We start from the raw sequence: 17,417 nt of genomic DNA, 5'->3' as shown, positions 1-17,417 counted from the left end.
TATTATGATTCAACCATTTTAAGAGGGTTTACCTGCAGGAGCCTCCAATCTTTTAGCTTCCCTGGGCCACACCAGAAGAATAATCGTCTTGGGCCACATATAAAGTACACTAACACGAATGATAGCTGATGAGCTAAAAGAAAAAAACTCATAATATTTTAACTAAGTTTACAAATTTGTATTGGGCCACATTTAGAGCTGTCCTGGGCCGTACGTGGCCCACGGGCAACGGGTTGGACACCCTTAGTGTACCGCATAGGCATAATCCTATGAACATAGCTCCTGTGGGCCATGCTGAACTTTGGAAATGCTCTGCCCCCTTTCTCCTGCCTCTTTTTCCCTTTCAGTGCCTCTTCCCACCAGTCCTCAATGCCACAAAGCTGGGCGCCACATGTCCTCAAACTTAACACCCTCTGTAGATCTCCTCCAGAAGTATCCAGGCTTTGGAGCTTCCCCACGCTTCTTGCCTCTTCTTCCCCACCACACCTGGTATGCTCTGTGTTCAGTTCCCTCGGGTCCTGGCTAAATGACTGACTCGCACACTTTATTATTTAAATTAAGTTTATAATAGATTAATAGGTTGACCTGTACAAAAGGCAAATACTCATATGGAAATTTCAAGTATAGTGAAAAAGCCAATGGTATGGAATTTTGGGTGATCCTCAAATCTCATCATAATCGGTCATAGGAAGGGTGGGCAGCAGGCAGTAAGAAAGTTTTATCCCAGAGGCTAAATCCAGGCTTTGACATAAGTTAATTTAACACAGAATAATACTTTTTTCTGCAAAAGGCATCTATGGCTCTCCCAACCCCACCCAAGTTTCCAAAGGCTTAGGTGGTAAAGGAGCAGTTGGAAGAGGCAGACATTGTGAATTTGAGTACGTTACAATGGAGGCCAGCGGGAGGGATTCTTCTGAAGCCTTCTTCTGCATCATGGACCTTACAGTCTTTTCTTTCTGGCATGGACTCTTCTGGTGTGCACCAGTGTCCCATATGGGATCCTGTGACTTAATCATTTTGTTGTTCATTAGTATATTACTAATTGAAGGAGAAATGGATTTCTTTACAAATATCAAACAGTCAATAAGAAAAGAAAAATGGCTGCAAAACTGGATAAATTTCCTCACCTGTAAGGTGGGAAAGAAATGGTTCTTTGCCTCTTAGAGTTGTGAGGAGTAAAGAAGCTAATATAGGTCAAGTGCTGAGCACACAGAAGGTACTGAGGAAATGACAGAGTCACGGCTGCATACCCCAAATCCTTGGGGCCAGATTGTTTCAGAATTTAGACTTTGTCCAATTTGAGAAAGACAATACAGCACAGATACCATATGTCATATAATATTCCTAGTGGAGTCTGAGGAACCACTCCTATTTCTGTAATCAAACATATTATTTCTTTTTTATTTTTATTTATTTATTTATTTTAAGTATTTCTTAAGTCAAATGTATGTATAACCACACTTGGCAAGATAAATAAAGACTATAAATAGCTTCAAGCCAGTTTGAGTCACGTTTTGCCACCTAACAAGTTTGCACCCAAAGTTATAAAAAACACTTTTGTTTTCAGAACTTAATGGATTTTGGAATTGCAACTAAAGGATTTCTATTATCTTGTTTCTATAACTCTGGTAGTAAGATTTTCTCCTTTTCTCCCTCTAGTCATTTCTCCCTCTAGCCATTCAGAAACCCCTTTTCTTATTTATTTATTTATTTGTGACAGGGTCTTGCTCTGTTGCCCAAGCTAGAGTGCAGTGGTGCGACCTTGGCTAACTGCAATCTCTGCCTCCTGGGTTCAAGCGATTCTCCTGCCTCAGCCTCCCAAGTAGCTGGGATTACAGGCATGTGCCACCATGCCCGGCTAATTTTTATATTTTTAGTAGACGCAGGGTTTCACCATTATGGCCAGGCTGGTCTCTAACTCCTGGCCTTAGGTGATCCTCCCCTGTCAGCCTCCCAAAGTTTTGAGATTACAGGCGTGAGCCACTGTGCCTGGCTGACTTTTCTTATTTATTCTGATTATACTTTAAAGTGTAGAGACTGAAAATTCCTAATATATTAACTGAGGGCATAAGAACTGGGATGTAGACATATGAGAGAGTGGGTTGTATTATTATTCCAGGATGAGACCTAGAACCTCAGAAAAGCAGATTTTGACTCATCAGAAGAAGAAATTGGATCATAATGCAATCTACTGCATGGTGAGTTGCAGAATCCTGGCTACTGGAGGTGTCCAGGCGGAGATGACAATGTATCTATCATGGATACTGTAAAGTGGATTCCTGCAATGAGCTGAGGTTAAGATATATGATGTCCAAGGTCCCCTCCAGTCTAAAACCATATAATTCTATATTTTTATTAGGAATTTAGTCACAATCAAGGGAGATTTTCATCTCTATTATGCCAGGATTTAAGGAGAATCAGGAAATTGTTATTTCCATCTTAATCTTTTTATCTGCTCCCTGGGGCTGTAAGCTTGCCAGCAGATATCTAAGGCAGTCTATTGCTGAACAGTGCTCTAGATGCTAATAGAGTTCTGTGATCAAATCAGTTTGCTTAGACAATTCAGTTAGACCATGTTGGGTTAAACCATTTAAAAATATTCTTCTCCAAAGTACTTATCATTGACTTCAAAATACCATTATATACTGTAAGTCTCCTGGAGGAAAGGGTGAAAGGCAGGGTTTCTCAAATTTAATGGTCAACAGTTTTCAATTTAGAATATATCTGGCGAGTTAGTCTTCCAGGGAACACACTTTGAGAAAAGGAAGTCTAACGATGTCTCGGCTTGGTAAGCTAAAGATTTATAGAGGTTACCACATGACAGGTCTGGTGCAAGGTGAAGGGAAAACAGTGATGACTGAGACCCTGTCCAGCCATAAACTCAAGGAGCCAGAATCTAGCAGCTTGATCAATTGTTTAATTTTATTTGAATATATTCTCTGTTTTCACATTCACTTACACTTTCATGTCTTATGTTTTCATCTAAGATATATTTACATAGACATATTCTTTTATTTTTATATTTGCATCTGTCATTTTCACATTCACTTTTCTGAACTCTTCACCTTTCTACCTTTAAGTATTATGAGAAGTCATTGGCTAAAGAGGAACTCAAGGTGTAGAAGCAGAGAACAGAGGGCTGAGCAATTGCAGCCTCTGAGTTTGGAGGCTTCTTCTAGGCCCAGGAATCCACCCTGCCTTTTGTTCACCCCAGTCTCTGGCACATGGCTTCATTATTTATTGTTTCTGGGCTCTGATGGGTGACTTGGAGATCTCTCTTAGGCTGTAAGTGGTGGGTGGAAGAGGAGTTAGGGGCTTTGGTGAAGCCAAAGGAGCTGAATATTCAAGCCATTTATTATCAGTATGATGAACGCTGATGATGGGCCTACATTGTCAGATTACACACTTAATTTAATTAACATAAAAATTAAGATCATCACCATTAGCCTGCATTTGCTCAGAATGCCACAGGGGTGATTAGTTAGAATGGCACTGAAGCTTTTATAGTTCACTCTAGTAAGAATTACTTTGGTACCAATTAGGATTTTCCATAATATCACCCCGTGTAATATCCCTATTACCTTACACATTTTACAAGTGATTGAGTCCAATACAAAGCAGACACAATGTCACAGGACTCTCCCTCAGAGCACGCATAGGAACCCCCACGAATGTTAACACACTCACTAAATAGAGAGGAGACCCTGATTTTTTATATCACGCAAACCCATTTCAAGGGTAATGATTCTCTGTCACAGTTTCTCAGAGCATTGGGAAATTAGACTTACTCGTGGCTACAGAGGCTCAGGCAGATAAAGGCTCTCCTTTGAGCATCTCAGATGTAAAACTGTCCTTACTCCATGTGGGAATTTTAAGTTTTTCAAGTCTATTTGACTTTAAACGGTTTACTTTTAGAGTCAAAGAAGAGCAAGGCATTCACACAATTTCTTATAACTTAAACAAAAACATCATTACGGTCCAGGCACAGTGGCTCATGCCTATAATCCCAGCACTTTGAGAGGCCAAGATGGGAGGAACGCTTGAGTCCAGGAATTCAAGACCAGCCTGGAGACCCTGGTCTCTAAAAAACAAAATTAAAAATTAGCTGGGCATGGTGATGCGTGCCTGTAGTCCCACCTACTTAGGAGGCTGACATGGGAGGATCATTTGAACCCAGCAAGGGGCTGAGGCTGCAGTAAGCTGTGATCGTGACACTGTATTCCAGCCTGGATGACAGAATGAGATCCTGTCACAAGAAAAACATACATCAATAATTCCTGTTTGTAAAAAAATTAAGTGGAAAAATACAGAAAAAAGAACGTAAAAATCAAATAAGTTCCCATCACTCTGAGAAACCCACATATTACTGAGTTACATACCTTTCCAGATTTTTTCTATGGAAATACAATGTTATAATTTTTTATGTAAACAAGATCTATAATATATGCTGATTTATTTAACAACAACACAACACCAACATTCACATCTCGTCAGGTCGATAATTACATTAACTTCTTTTAAAAAATATTACTTTGTAGGTTTTTACCTGTCTTCAACTCAATTAGTTGCTTAGTGAGGATTCCCAGTTTCTTAACATTACAAACATCAACTGGGATACACATTGTATTGAAGAAATCTTTGGGCGCATTTGAAATTATTTCCACAAAATAAATTCTCAGAAGTGGAGTTGCTGCGTCAAAAGTTATGCACATTTTAAGTTTTTCAAATGATTTTTGGCCAAATCGCCTTCCAAAAAGGTTTTACCAATGTTTGCTCCCATCGGTATCCTTACCAGAAATAGACTTAAAATTCCCATTCTTTTTTTTTTTTTTTTTTTTGTCTTTGCTGAGTAGATAGATGAAAATGGTACTGTACTGTGTCAGAGAAATCTTCATCATCTGGGTCAAAAGGATGGTATGATCTGAGCAGGTAGAGAGTAGGAGGACCAGGGATGAGGCATAAAGTATCAAGATTTATCCAAATGTCATGAGACTCCCGTTAGTCAGAAAACACATATTGAGCACTCGCTGCAACTTGGAAAGCCACCTAGAAACCTCCCTCCTCCCCTGGGGATTTCGCTGTGCAGTAAGGGGTGAAGGGAGGTCTGCCATGACAACAGATAACAACATAATACAGTGTGGAACGTATAAGGGGACGTGTTCTAGAGAGGCAGCCTTGGACGGGGACCTGAAGGTGGGGAAGAACTGGCTAGCTGGTGATAAGAAAGGCTCAAAGATACATCCACCGTGGCTTAGGAAAGGACTGGGTGAGAAATCTCCTTTCTTCATTCATTCTACAAACTTACACTGGCCTGCTGTGTGTCAGACACTGTTCTAAGAGCTGGGGACAAGGAGATGAACAAATAGCAAATAGACTTGATCCCTACCTTGGTAGAGTTTCAGTTCCAACCTGGGGGTTGGTTGGAACCACAGCCTTTAGGCCTCGCTGGACTTCAAGCTTCGAAAGAAGAGGAGCCTTGCCTTCCCCGTTCAAGCCTGGTATCTGCAGCGCCAGTACAGAGCCTTGATGAGTATCTGTGAAGTTGTCAGAGATAAGAAGAAACCCAGCAGTATCCCAGATCAGGGGAAAGAAAAAAAAATGAGGGAGAGGTGAATTGCTGGGGAAAAGACAGCAGGCAGAAAAAATAAGAGTGGGTGAAGGAAGAGGGGAAAACCGGAAGAGAAGAGAAAAGAGAGGAAAGATGAGCATGCTACGTCTTGGGGAGCAGACCACGGGGCACCTGACACTCACAGTGCTCCATCACCCATCGAAGCCAAACTGCCAGCCGCTTCTGCTTGTCCATCCCACTCCAATCAGATCAGACAGGGCGGGAAGAGGGCCATCCCCAGAAGGCAACAGATCCTTTCCCTTGCTTAAATATTGATGCATGCCGCAGGCAGCTGCACCCAGGTGGCTGAGCTGAAGACCAGGCCCTTCTATTTCTGAGGACTTCCTCACCAGCCTCACATCTTCCTTGACTCTGTGGCCTAACCAAATTGGACTTTTCATTTCTTGAAAGTATACCTGATCCTCTCAACATGTTTCTCCCTTACTGCTTTTCAAAAAATAAATAATAAAAACTTACATCTCTCACCCTGCCTCATTTCCTGGACTTGGCACATCTTGCTGTGAGGATCACATCTACTTAAGTCTCTTCTGCGGCCTCAGATTAGACAACTTGTGTCTGGCCCTACCTGGTGTGACAACTTAGAACAGATGAGATGAGAAAGCCACACAGGAACGGGAAAAAGAGACAAAGTCATCCTGTGTTTGTTTTTTCTTCCTCGTCCTTCCTTTCCTTTTCTTTCCCTTCCTTTCCTTTCTTCCCTCCCTCCCTCCCTCCCTCCCTCCCTCCCTCCCTCCCTCCCTTCTTTCCCTTCTTTCCCTTCTTTCCCTTCTTTCTTTCTCTTCCTTCTTTTCTTTGTTTCTCTCTCTTTTTTCTTTTCTTTCTTCTTTCCCTCCCTCCCTCCTTTTCTTTCTTTCTTCTTTTTTTCTTTCTCTTGCTCCTTCCTTCCTCCCTCCCTCCCTTCCTCTCTTTCTTTCTTTTCCTTCCTTTCTTCTTCTTTTCCTTTTCTTTTCCATTTTTTCTTTCTTCCTCTCTCTCTCTCTGTCTCTCTGCTTCCCTTTCCTATTGACCAGTGTCACTTTACAAATACTTTCACATTTTGTTTCATTTTTTTCTCCCTCCTAAGCTAGCCGTCCATAAAAAATTCAGGACGAATGTCTTGGGTAATTGCATGGAATTTCTAGTAAGTGTCAAGTATTTAGGATTAAAAAAATATCTCCTGACTTCAGCAGAATAACCCAAAAACTCTCATTAGTTACTCCACATTATTTAAATACATATTTTTCCTTCAATGTTTTAGGTGATGAAGAAGATTAAGAATGATTCCATAACAGTCAGTACAGTATTTCACATTCACTGACCTTTTGTGTAATTTGATATGCTCCTTCAGGAAGTCAGATATGGCTGTGTTAGGGGAAAGATTCATTTATAAACATTGCTCATGGGTGTGTGGGCAGGTAGTGGAGGGGATTGTGTGGTTTGTTCCCATCCTGAGTTTTTATCTTTTGAATCAGCTTACACCTTTTAGGAGTTCATTAATGTATTCTTATTCTTCTGAATTACTGCCACATTTTCTCTATTAATGCTCAGTTCCCCAGAAGAACTGGGCAGAGCTGAGACAGGAGGCCTTAGGGATGGGTTGACTGGAGGGGTGTGGACCAGAGGAGACTCAAGTCATCACTGAAGGGGAGACAAGGGTGACTGGGAAGAAAAAGCATCAGATCTGAAGGGAAATTCTCAACAAGGACAGAGTCAATTTCTGGGATGCCTAGAACATGGTGTGGGGGTTGTACAGAGATAAGAAGCCCAAATTGCCAAATTGGATCAGACTCTCAGGGATGCCCCCAAATCTAATTAATTATTCATTTAACTAGTAAATTGTTCTTTTGGTGACAAATGCTTAGTTGTCCTTTCTGAAGTACTTTATCAAGTGTCAATAGTGTTTCTCCCAAATAACCCTAAATTCCAAGTCAGCTGCCATTTGCTCATTCTCACAATGTTCACAAAGTATTTCAGATCCACTGTCTCTAATTCCCACAGCAACTCCATGAGATCCGTGTCCCCATGCATGCAAACTATAAAGTGGAAATTTATAGGTTGTGACTTGCCCATTTAGATTAACACTGTGTTATAAATATTGCATCTAGACACATCATAAAGAGATAACAGAACCAGAGAGAATTTTAAAAAATAAAAAGCCTAATATTTACCAGACATAGGAGACTGATTACCTTCCAAGCAACGACTGCTACCATGACAGCAGGTTTTTCTATGGCCGCACAATGAAATAATGACTTCAGAGTGCTAAAGGGAGGGGGAAAAAGTGAAGCTGGAATCTTATACCCAGCTAAACCATCATTCAAGCATGAGTGTGAAATCAAGACATCTCAGTGATATAATTCTAAGAAAGTTTACCATCTGTAGATCCGTTGAAAATCCACAGAGAAGTAGGACACAAGGAACAATGGTGAGCAGCCAAGTGGGAAGTTCAGTTAATTTACTTTTCAGAAGCCTACAATATATAACAAGTAAAATAAAATCTCTACATAATAAAAAACAACTTAAAAATGGGGAGAAGTCCAACAAGTAGAAGTCCAACGAGGGTCTCGCTCTGTCTTCCAGGCAGGAGTGCAGTAGTGCGATCTTGGCTCACTACGACCTCTGCCTCCTGATTTCAAGCAATTCTCCTGTCTCAGCCTCCTAACTAGCTGGGATTACATGCATGCACCAACATGTCTGGCTAATTTTTGTATTTTTAGTAGAGACGGGGTTCCACCATGTTAACCAGGCTGGTTTAGAACTCCTGACCTCAGATGATCCTCCTGGCTTGGGCTCCCAAAGTGCTGAGATTACAGGCATGAGCAACCACCTCTGACCAACAAGTTTTTAAAGTACGCTAAATCCTTATCTTATTCAAGAGGAGAAAAATACCGAATTAACTTTAAATTCTGTTTGAAAAATATTTCATATGTAGGTTATCAACTTTTTTTTTTTTAACTTAAAATAAGTGCTTGAAAATATGGCTAAATGTTAGGATTTATCCAGTCTGGGTAATAGGACCATTCTGTAGTTTTCTGTATCTTTTACATAATTACAAAAATTAAAGGCCGGATGCGGTGGCTTATGCCGGTAATCCTTGCGCTTTGGGAGGCCGAGGCCGGTGGATTGCCTGAGTTCAGGAGTTAAAGACCAGCCTGGGCAACACGGTCTCCTAAAAAAAAAAAAAAAAAATACAAAAAATTAGCCAGGTGTGGCAGTGTGTGCCTGTAGTCCCAGCTACTCAGGAGGCAGAGGCAGGAGAATTGATTGAACCTGAAAGGGGGAGGTTGCAGTGAGCTGAGATTGTGCCACTGAGATTGCAGTTTAATGGTTTGTTCCCATTCTGAGTTTTTAATCTTTTGAATCAGCTTACAGGATAGTGAGGTTCCCATCTCTATCAAAAAATTTTAAAAATTACTCAGGCATGGTGGCCCATGCCTGTAGTCTTAGCTACTGCGAGGCTGAGGCAGGAGGTTGGCTGAAGCCCAGGAGTTGGAGGCTGCAGTGAGCTATGATTGAGTGACAGAGAGATTCTGTCTCTTAAAAAAATTTAAAAATTAAAGTCTCCTTTTCTACTTGGCAATCTACTATAAAAACATTTGAAGTAGATCCTCTTTCAGGAAGGAGTCCCACTTTAGAATTTTAAATAGATAGTCCAGTTTGTACTCTCAAAGTTTAATCGTAAGCATGCTTCCCATTCAAAGTTTATGAAACTGAAAAATTAGAAGTAAGCTTCTCGTAAGGCAGGGGCTTTATCTACTTTCTATCTGCACTCCTGAAGAGCTAGCACAGAGCTTATTATTTAGCCCTCAATCAAGAAACGTTGAAAGAATAAGTCAATAGATATGCAAAATATCAAGTTGCAAGGAAATGTGTAATACATTTGAGAAAAATCTTCAGCAAAAATGTGTGAGATTTATGTGTGGATCCAGCTATGCCGGAACAAAGCAACTTCACTGAACTTCCCTTCCCTGTTAATTTTCCATTTTCTTTAATGTGCTGCTCAGACGTCAAAGTTGATCAGATCTTTATTGGTTAATACTGTCAACTCATTTGGATTGAGGATGCAAAGTATTGTTCCTGGGTGTGTCTTTGAGGGTGTTGCCAAAGGAGATTAACATTTGAGTCAGGGAACTAGGAGAGACAGATCCACCCTCAATCTGGGTACCCACCCATCTAGTCCGCTGCCAGCATGGCTAGGATGAAAGCAGGCAGAGGAACGTGGAAGGACTGGACTGGTTAAGTCTTCTGGCCTCCATCTTTCTCCCATGCTGAATGCTTCCTGCCGTCGAGCATCAGACTCCAAGCTCTTCAGCTTTGGGACTCTTGGACCTTCAACCGCAGACTGAAGGCTGCACTGTCGGCTTCCCTACCTTTGAGATTTTGGGACTCAGGCTGGCTTCCTTATTCCTCGGCTTGCAGATGACCTGTTGTGGGACCTCACATTGTGACTGTGTGAGTCAATACTCCTTAATAAACTCCCTTTTATATATACATCTATCCTATGAGTTCCGTCCTCTAGAGAACCCTGACTAATACAGTCTCATAATGAGAGCTAACATTTTGACAGTCTGTGCCAAGAACTACTTTGAAGGATTTCAACAATCATATGAGGTGGAGTACCACTATTAACCTCCCAGTGTGTGGAGAAACTGAGGCACTGAAGAGGTGAGGAATTTGCCCAAAGCCACAGGACGGTGAACAATAAAGCCAGGACTCAACCCCAGGCAGCCCAGCTCTGGAGTCACCTTCTTCATCACTAAACTGGACAACTTCTGGGCAAAACCCCCTTCAGTGCCCTCCACGCCATCCCCCTGCTGTGGTGGGGTCTTAGCATCTCTAAACCAACCTATTGGGATAAATTCCTAATGGTCTTTATGTGCAGATTCTCCCCACCCCTTTCTCCCAAATTTTGCCCTCCTGCCACCAGAGAGACTTTGAGAAACATACCTGTGATCATGCCCTTTTTCTGCTAGAGGAAACCTGAGATGGACCCTCAGCACCTGCAGAACAGAGTCCAGGCTCCTCAGCATAGCATTCCAAGCTTCCTCTAGGCCAGCTCCAATCCCAATGGCCTGTTTCCCAGGAACCTGCCACACCATGTGCCCTGTCACAAGGAACCTTGCAGCATTCCCAGAACTTGTCGCATCCTTTCCCATTTTCTGTGTCTCTGCACACACTATTGCTTTACTTGGAATGTGCTTCCTTGTCTTTGGTGAGGGAACTTCTCTTCCACTCCCCGCCCAGCCTTCTAGTCCTCCTCTGTGCCTCCCACCAGTGACCACAGTAATCACCGAGGTCATTTACATGGAGTCACATCTCATCGGAACCTCCCTGGGTACAGTAAAGCCAAGAGCTCCCAGAAGTTGTTCTCCCAGGACTCTCACATCCAGACCAGTGTGGATGCTACCTGTCCTCACTCAGGCGGCGGGGGAGGTAGAGCCAGGTGACCTCTTGGTCTGAAATGCAGGAGGGCAGATGAGGTTCAGGATAGTGGAGACTAAGCACCCCACTGTGAGTTTCCAGCGCACACTGCTAGACAATCAATGAATGGTGCACAGTTAACTTGAAAAATGGGGTATCCTGTCCATTAAGATCCATGATGAGCATCTGAGGGAAGTCCCTGCCCAATCCAAGGTGTCAGCTGGGGTGCAGGTGAGCAGGCAAGAATGAAGGACATAGTTATGCAGAGGACAGCACACCCCACTGACCTTCAGCTCCACCTTGTGGGGCAGGCAGGGCAAACTTTACAATCCCATTTTACAGGGAGAAAACTGAGGCCCAGAGAAGTTATATGACTGGAAAAGTGATGTGAGTGAGTGGAAGAATTAAGACTGAAATGTAGGATTTTTTGGTTCTAGGTCACAGCTTACTCCTTCCTGTGGTTTGAATATTTGTGTTCCTCCAAAATTTGTGTTGAAACCCAATCACCAACGTAGTGGTATTGGAAAGGGAAGCCTGTCCCTTATGAATGGGATTCATGCCCTTATAAAAGAGGCTTCAGTGAGCTTTCATTCCTCTGCTTTGTGAAGACACAGCAACAAGGTTCCATCTTTCAACTTGCAAAGAGACAGCAGCCCTCACAGACATCTGCTGGTGCCTTGATCTTGGACTTCCCAGCCTCCAGAACTGTGAAAAGTAAAGCTCTATTGTTGATAAAGTAACTGATCTAAGTTATTTTGTTATAGCAGCAGGACTAAGACACCCCTCTACCCCAGGGCACCATTAACCCACAAGGTGCTTTGTGCAAATTTGAAAATGCCCCCCTCCCTTCCCCTAGCAGAAGCAGGAGACACCACTGGACCTGGCTTGGTGAGCAAAGCACTGGCTCCATCACAGGCCCATTTACCCCACAGGACACACCCAACACAATCTAGGGGTGGCATTCTGCTCCATCCACATGCTCTCAGCTTCACTCCTAGTTCCCATCCCTCTCCTCCCATCGAGAACCCCAGCTCACCTTGGGACCTTCTCTACTGAGGAACTCTGGTGCCTGGAGCTGTTAGGCTGGACAGTCAGAGACAGGGTCTGTGGTTGGGGGGCCATGCTTCCCAGGGATGGTCTGCTGGATGTGTGAACAGGATTCATGACCAGGGTCCTGCCTGAACCAACCCCCCCCACCCCCAAACTCTATCCCCATGAAACCCCCAGTTTATTTAATGTCTCCCCTGTCACCAATGTCTTTCTGGCAGCAAAGGACATCTGATGATGCAGTGCTTCACACAGTGTGCTTGCTCCATAAATATTGAATGATGACAGGATTTTTTTTTCAAAAAGATGAAGGTTCCACCTCTCAGGACTCTCTTTTGCTGTACGTCTTTGCCAAGAGTGGGTTAAGACAGTCCATCTTTTAGCAAGAATCAGGGTTTGGAGATTAGTGAAGTGAGAATTGGTCAGGTTTAATGGCACAGATAATATTTTATTTTTATTTCAATTTTAATACACTATCAACATGCAATGAAGTAAGATATACGGCAACACTTGAGGAAGGAACTGCCCTCCAACTTATCTTCAGTTACCAATTTGGGACCAGTTTCTGAAGTTATTTTTCTGCCAGTCTTGAGAATCTCAGAAAATTTTGGCTTCATCACAATGATATATTAGGAAGGGTAAAGGTCACCTTAAACTTTGCACAAGAAATCAGAGTAGCGTTTGATCATGACACTTGGAATTTTTTTTCCCCAAAGATATAAAGGAGCCAGAAAAAAAGGAAAACTTCTTTCCTCTGAACAATGAACTTTCTTCATTCTCTGATGGCATCTAAGATACTTATTTTGACCCCAGATGCTACTAATGTACAAACTGGCTTAGCAAGCTGGGAATACTGATTTAGCTATAAGGAACTTGAGGCTGTAATTCTTTACTTATGCTGTGGTTCCAGTTAGACTGGGCATCCTCTGGGTCAAGGACCACATCTGATTCATCTTAGAGTTTCTAACACCCAGTGCACTGCCTGGCACAGGAAACGCACCCATTATAGGTTTGATGAATAATAATGATAATGACAGTTAACTTGTGGTGAGTTTTTGCAATGGGCCAGGTGCCTTTTGAGTATTTTATATGCAGCATTTTATATTTATTACTCCATACAACCCTATGGGTGATGTAATGAGCTGAGTTGTATTCTTCTCCAAATTCACGTGTTGAAGTCCTAACCCCCAGTACTTCCAAATGTGAGATCTTAACTGGAAATGATTGTTGCAGATGGAATTTGTTAAGATGAAGTCATACTGAGATAGGGTGGGCTTCTAATCCAATATGACCAGCGCGCTTATAAATGGGGGAAATTTGGGCACAAATACTTGTGAACCCAAAATACCTGAGCCAGGTCTCAGTCAATTTAGAAAGTTGTGGGTTTTTTTGCCAAAGTTAAGGATGCACCAGTGACACAGCCTCAGAAGGTCCTGACATGTGCCCAAGGTGGTCTGGGTACAGCTTGCTTTTATACGTTTTAGGAAGACATAACATGTTAATCAAAATGTAAGCTTTACATTGGTTTTATCCGGGTGGGTGGGATAACTTGAGGTCGCAGGGGCTTCTAGGTCATAGGTAGATTTAAACCTTCTCTGATTGGCAATTGGCTGAGTTATTGTCAGTAGAAAAGAATGTCTGGGTTATGATAAGGGGTTATGGAGACATAGGTTTCATTAAACAGATGAAGCCTCCAAATGGCAGGCTCTAGGGAGAACAGACTAAATGTTTCTCATCAGACTTAAGGTCTATGTTGATGTTCCATTGTGGCCTGAACTAGATTTTCAGGGAATGCCTTTGGCCGAGAGGAGGGGTCCATTCAGATGGTTGGGAGCCTTAGAATTTTAATGTTGGCTTTCACACTCCTCCAGGGAAACAGCCATGTGAAGATGAAGGCAGAGGCCGGGGTGAGGCAGCAGAAGCCAAGGGATGCCAAGGGTTGCCAGCAAACCACTAAAAGCCTAGGGAGAGGCATGGAACAGATTTTTCCCTCATAACTTTCAGAAGCAACAAATCCTATCAACACCTGGATTTTGGACTTCTAGACTCCAAAACTAAGTTTTTGGAAAGAGGAAAGGTTTGAAATGGTGATTGGAAAAAAAATATTTCGGCAGCTACATAGAAAGCTGTGTAGAAGGTGTACAGTGAGGAGAAATAGGAGAACTCAAATGACTCCCCTGTCTTTCTAGAAATACTCTCCCCTCTTCAAAATGCCTGGCTGTAGTGGACGCTGGCCTGCACTGTCTAGATTCCTTCTTTCAGTGGAGAGGCCAGCACGTTCCCAGCTGATGAGCCCCTCCAGGAATTGCCCTCAGCAGAGGCGAGTCACCCCACCCAATGTCTCACCCCACTGGTGGAGGCTGGGTGTGAAGTCCCAGCCCTCTTGCTTCAAGAAGTGACAGCTTACAAGTTGGTCATCCCGGCTGCAGGGTTCTGGTGGCATTTGCTGCCTGGGCCTCCATTGGAGTTTAAATTTATTCTCTGTCACTTGTGCTTCCCTCACTCACTCAAAAGTGTTGCTCCCCAAGGAACTGCCTACACACGAGTTAATCTGCATTTTAGAAAACCTCATCTAAACGACTAGATGAAAATGATCAATTAAGGACTATAAGCAGCACAGAGTGTAGCAGTAAGTAGACGAAACCAGCATAATCAAACTAAATATATGCTATTGTTACAGTCCTGCCAGTGCACCAAAATGTAGCAGTCTCTCCTTATGAGATATTACCTGGAGTTCTTTGTCTCACAACCAAGAGAACTAAGGAGCGTGGACACAAAGGGTCAAGTTGAAGTGAAAGTTTAATAAGCGAAAAAAAGAAAGCTCTCTGCCATGAAGAGGGGGCCCAGAAGAGGGTTGCCATTTTTACAGTTGAATGCACAAAGGCTTTTATAAAAAACCTATGAGGGCTGGGCGTCTTATTTGTATAAGGTGTGAGTTTCCAGTAGCTACATCCTGTCCTCCTAGTGTGCATGCGGGCCCTTAGTTTGAGTTACTCCATATTGTTTTGTTCGCCTTACTGCATGTGTGTCAAAGGACAAAATTTTCCATGTGGGCATATCTGGGCAAGTCACTTGTGTAGCCTTTCTTGTCTGCGCAGCTGTGGGCATGTCTTAGGCAAACCTCCCTGTGCAGGTCCCCTTATCTGTACCTGTAGGCTGTTCTTTTGTTTGAAAGAATTCAACCAAGGACTCACCCTAACTGCCTGCCTGATTGGTTTCTTCCTTTGTTTTCTCTCGCTATACTAATTTTACATTAAAAAACAAGGACGCCATAGCGATTAAGTTCCAGAGACAAACCTGAGTTTAGTTCAAATACAATCCTTAATAATTACCAGCATCTAACCTTGAAGAAATTATATAACTTCTTTGAACCTCACTTTTTAAATCTGTAGAATGAACTTGTGGCTTTCTATGAGAAGTATTTTAGACCTAAAAAAATTACTCTCCTTAAAAATATACTGAAAAAACTTTGCAAAAAGGTAACATAAGTGATCTTTGTGATGTTGGGGCTGTTCAGTATTTGAACTGTGTCAGAATCTACATAGGCAGTAAAGTTGCATAAAACTTCAAATACACACACGAAGCAAAATGTGAAGATGGTGGATGATATCAATGTGAATTCCTGGCTGTGATATTATACTATAGTTTTTTAAAATGTTACCAAATGAGGACAGTATGCCTACCTCTTGGGTTGCTATGTTAAGAGTAAATGACATGGTGCATGTAGTATTCTCTCTTTCAGAAAAAAGACTGGGAAGAAGTCGGCTACAATGCTAATGCTCAGTATCTCTGAGTATTAGGGTTATGGAAAATTTGTATTTTAAAAAAATGCTCTGTATTTCCTAAAATTTTGATTATTAAACATATTATTATGTTATATCAAATAATGTATGTTATATATTATTTGATTATTAAACATATTATAAAGGACATCTAAGATTGCCTTTGCAGAATCTATGCCTCCATCCCAGCTGTGCCTGATTTCCACTTGGGAGTCCATGTTTTCCAGAGACATTGGTTCCATGTTCCTTATAACCACTATCACTATGTGGGTGGAGTTTATACCTGAGACTGACCCAATCAGCTTGTTTCATTCCTGGTGGCCCCAGAGATTATTTCAGGGGTAGACACATGACTTAAACCATTCCAATCAGAGTGAATCTCTGGACTCCTGCTTGGAGAGCTGGGACAAAAGAGAACATTCTCACTTGTTATGAAAGAGGAAGCACTTAGGAACTATTGGTAGCTATCTTGTGACCATATGATGAAGCCACCTCAGGATGAAGTTGATACCTTGGAGGGCAGAGAAAGAAAGAAATCTTGTCCCTATTGATATCCCTGATTCTCTGAATCAAAACATATCTTATCTCTGGACTCTCCAATTACATCAGTAAATAATTTCTCTTTATTTTTGAAGTAAACGTAAATTGAGTTTCCCATTCCTTGTAACATAAAGACTTATGAAATAACTTGTATTTTTTGTAATCAGAACTTAACAATAAAAAGTATATAGAAAAAATGCCACTCCTTCCATAAGGCTCAGGTCAAGCCCCTCTTCTGCCAGCAGTGGTCCCAGGCCCAGTGATCCAGGCTGGCTTCCTACCGCTCTAGTCCTTGTTGCCTGGATGCCAATCTGACATTAAATAAACTCACGCCTGTGTTGTTTTCCGTCCCAGGTATGTATGTATATATATCTTCCAGTAAATCAGAAAACTGCTTGAGAGTAGGGGGTCATTTCTTGTCATTCTCATAAATCCCACAGTGCCATTTCATAACGCTCACGGGGTTATTTTTCTCAGGTCTCACATTGATGAACAGCCTCAATTTAGACTTTAATATTATCTCCAAAAAATGTCAGATAGTTGTATCTTGTGCATTAGACTCAATTTATCAGTAAACACACTCATATGTCAATAAAACTATTGCAATATACAACAATTTAATTTTAATTTTTAATTTTTTGGGATGTGGTCTCCCTCTGTCATCCAGGCTAGACTGTAGTGGCATTATTGTAGCTCACTGCAGTCTCGAACTCTTGGGATCACGAGATTTTCCTGCCCCAGCCTCCGAAGTGGCTGGGACTACAGGCATATGCCACCATGTCTGGTTATCTTTTAAACTTTTTGTAGAGAGGACAGTGAGGGTGTTTGGTGGGGGAGTGTTCTCACTATGTTTCCCAGGCTGGTCTTAAACTCCTAGCCTCAAGCAATCCTCCTGCCTCGACCTCCCAAAGTGCTGAGATTACAGGTGTGAGCCACCACGCCCAGCTTAATTTTGTTTTAATATATGGGGATCTCCAGTGATTGAAAATGTCCTCTGAGATGTGCTCAGTGACCAGCAG

Source organism: Sapajus apella, unplaced genomic scaffold, assembly GCF_009761245.1.
Source record: "Sapajus apella isolate SASKATOON/1434 unplaced genomic scaffold, GSC_monkey_1.0 scaffold36, whole genome shotgun sequence".
Classification (NCBI taxonomy): domain Eukaryota; kingdom Metazoa; phylum Chordata; class Mammalia; order Primates; family Cebidae; genus Sapajus; species Sapajus apella.
The sequence above is the reverse complement of the archived record's forward strand: the minus strand, read 5'-3'. Positions refer to the sequence as shown.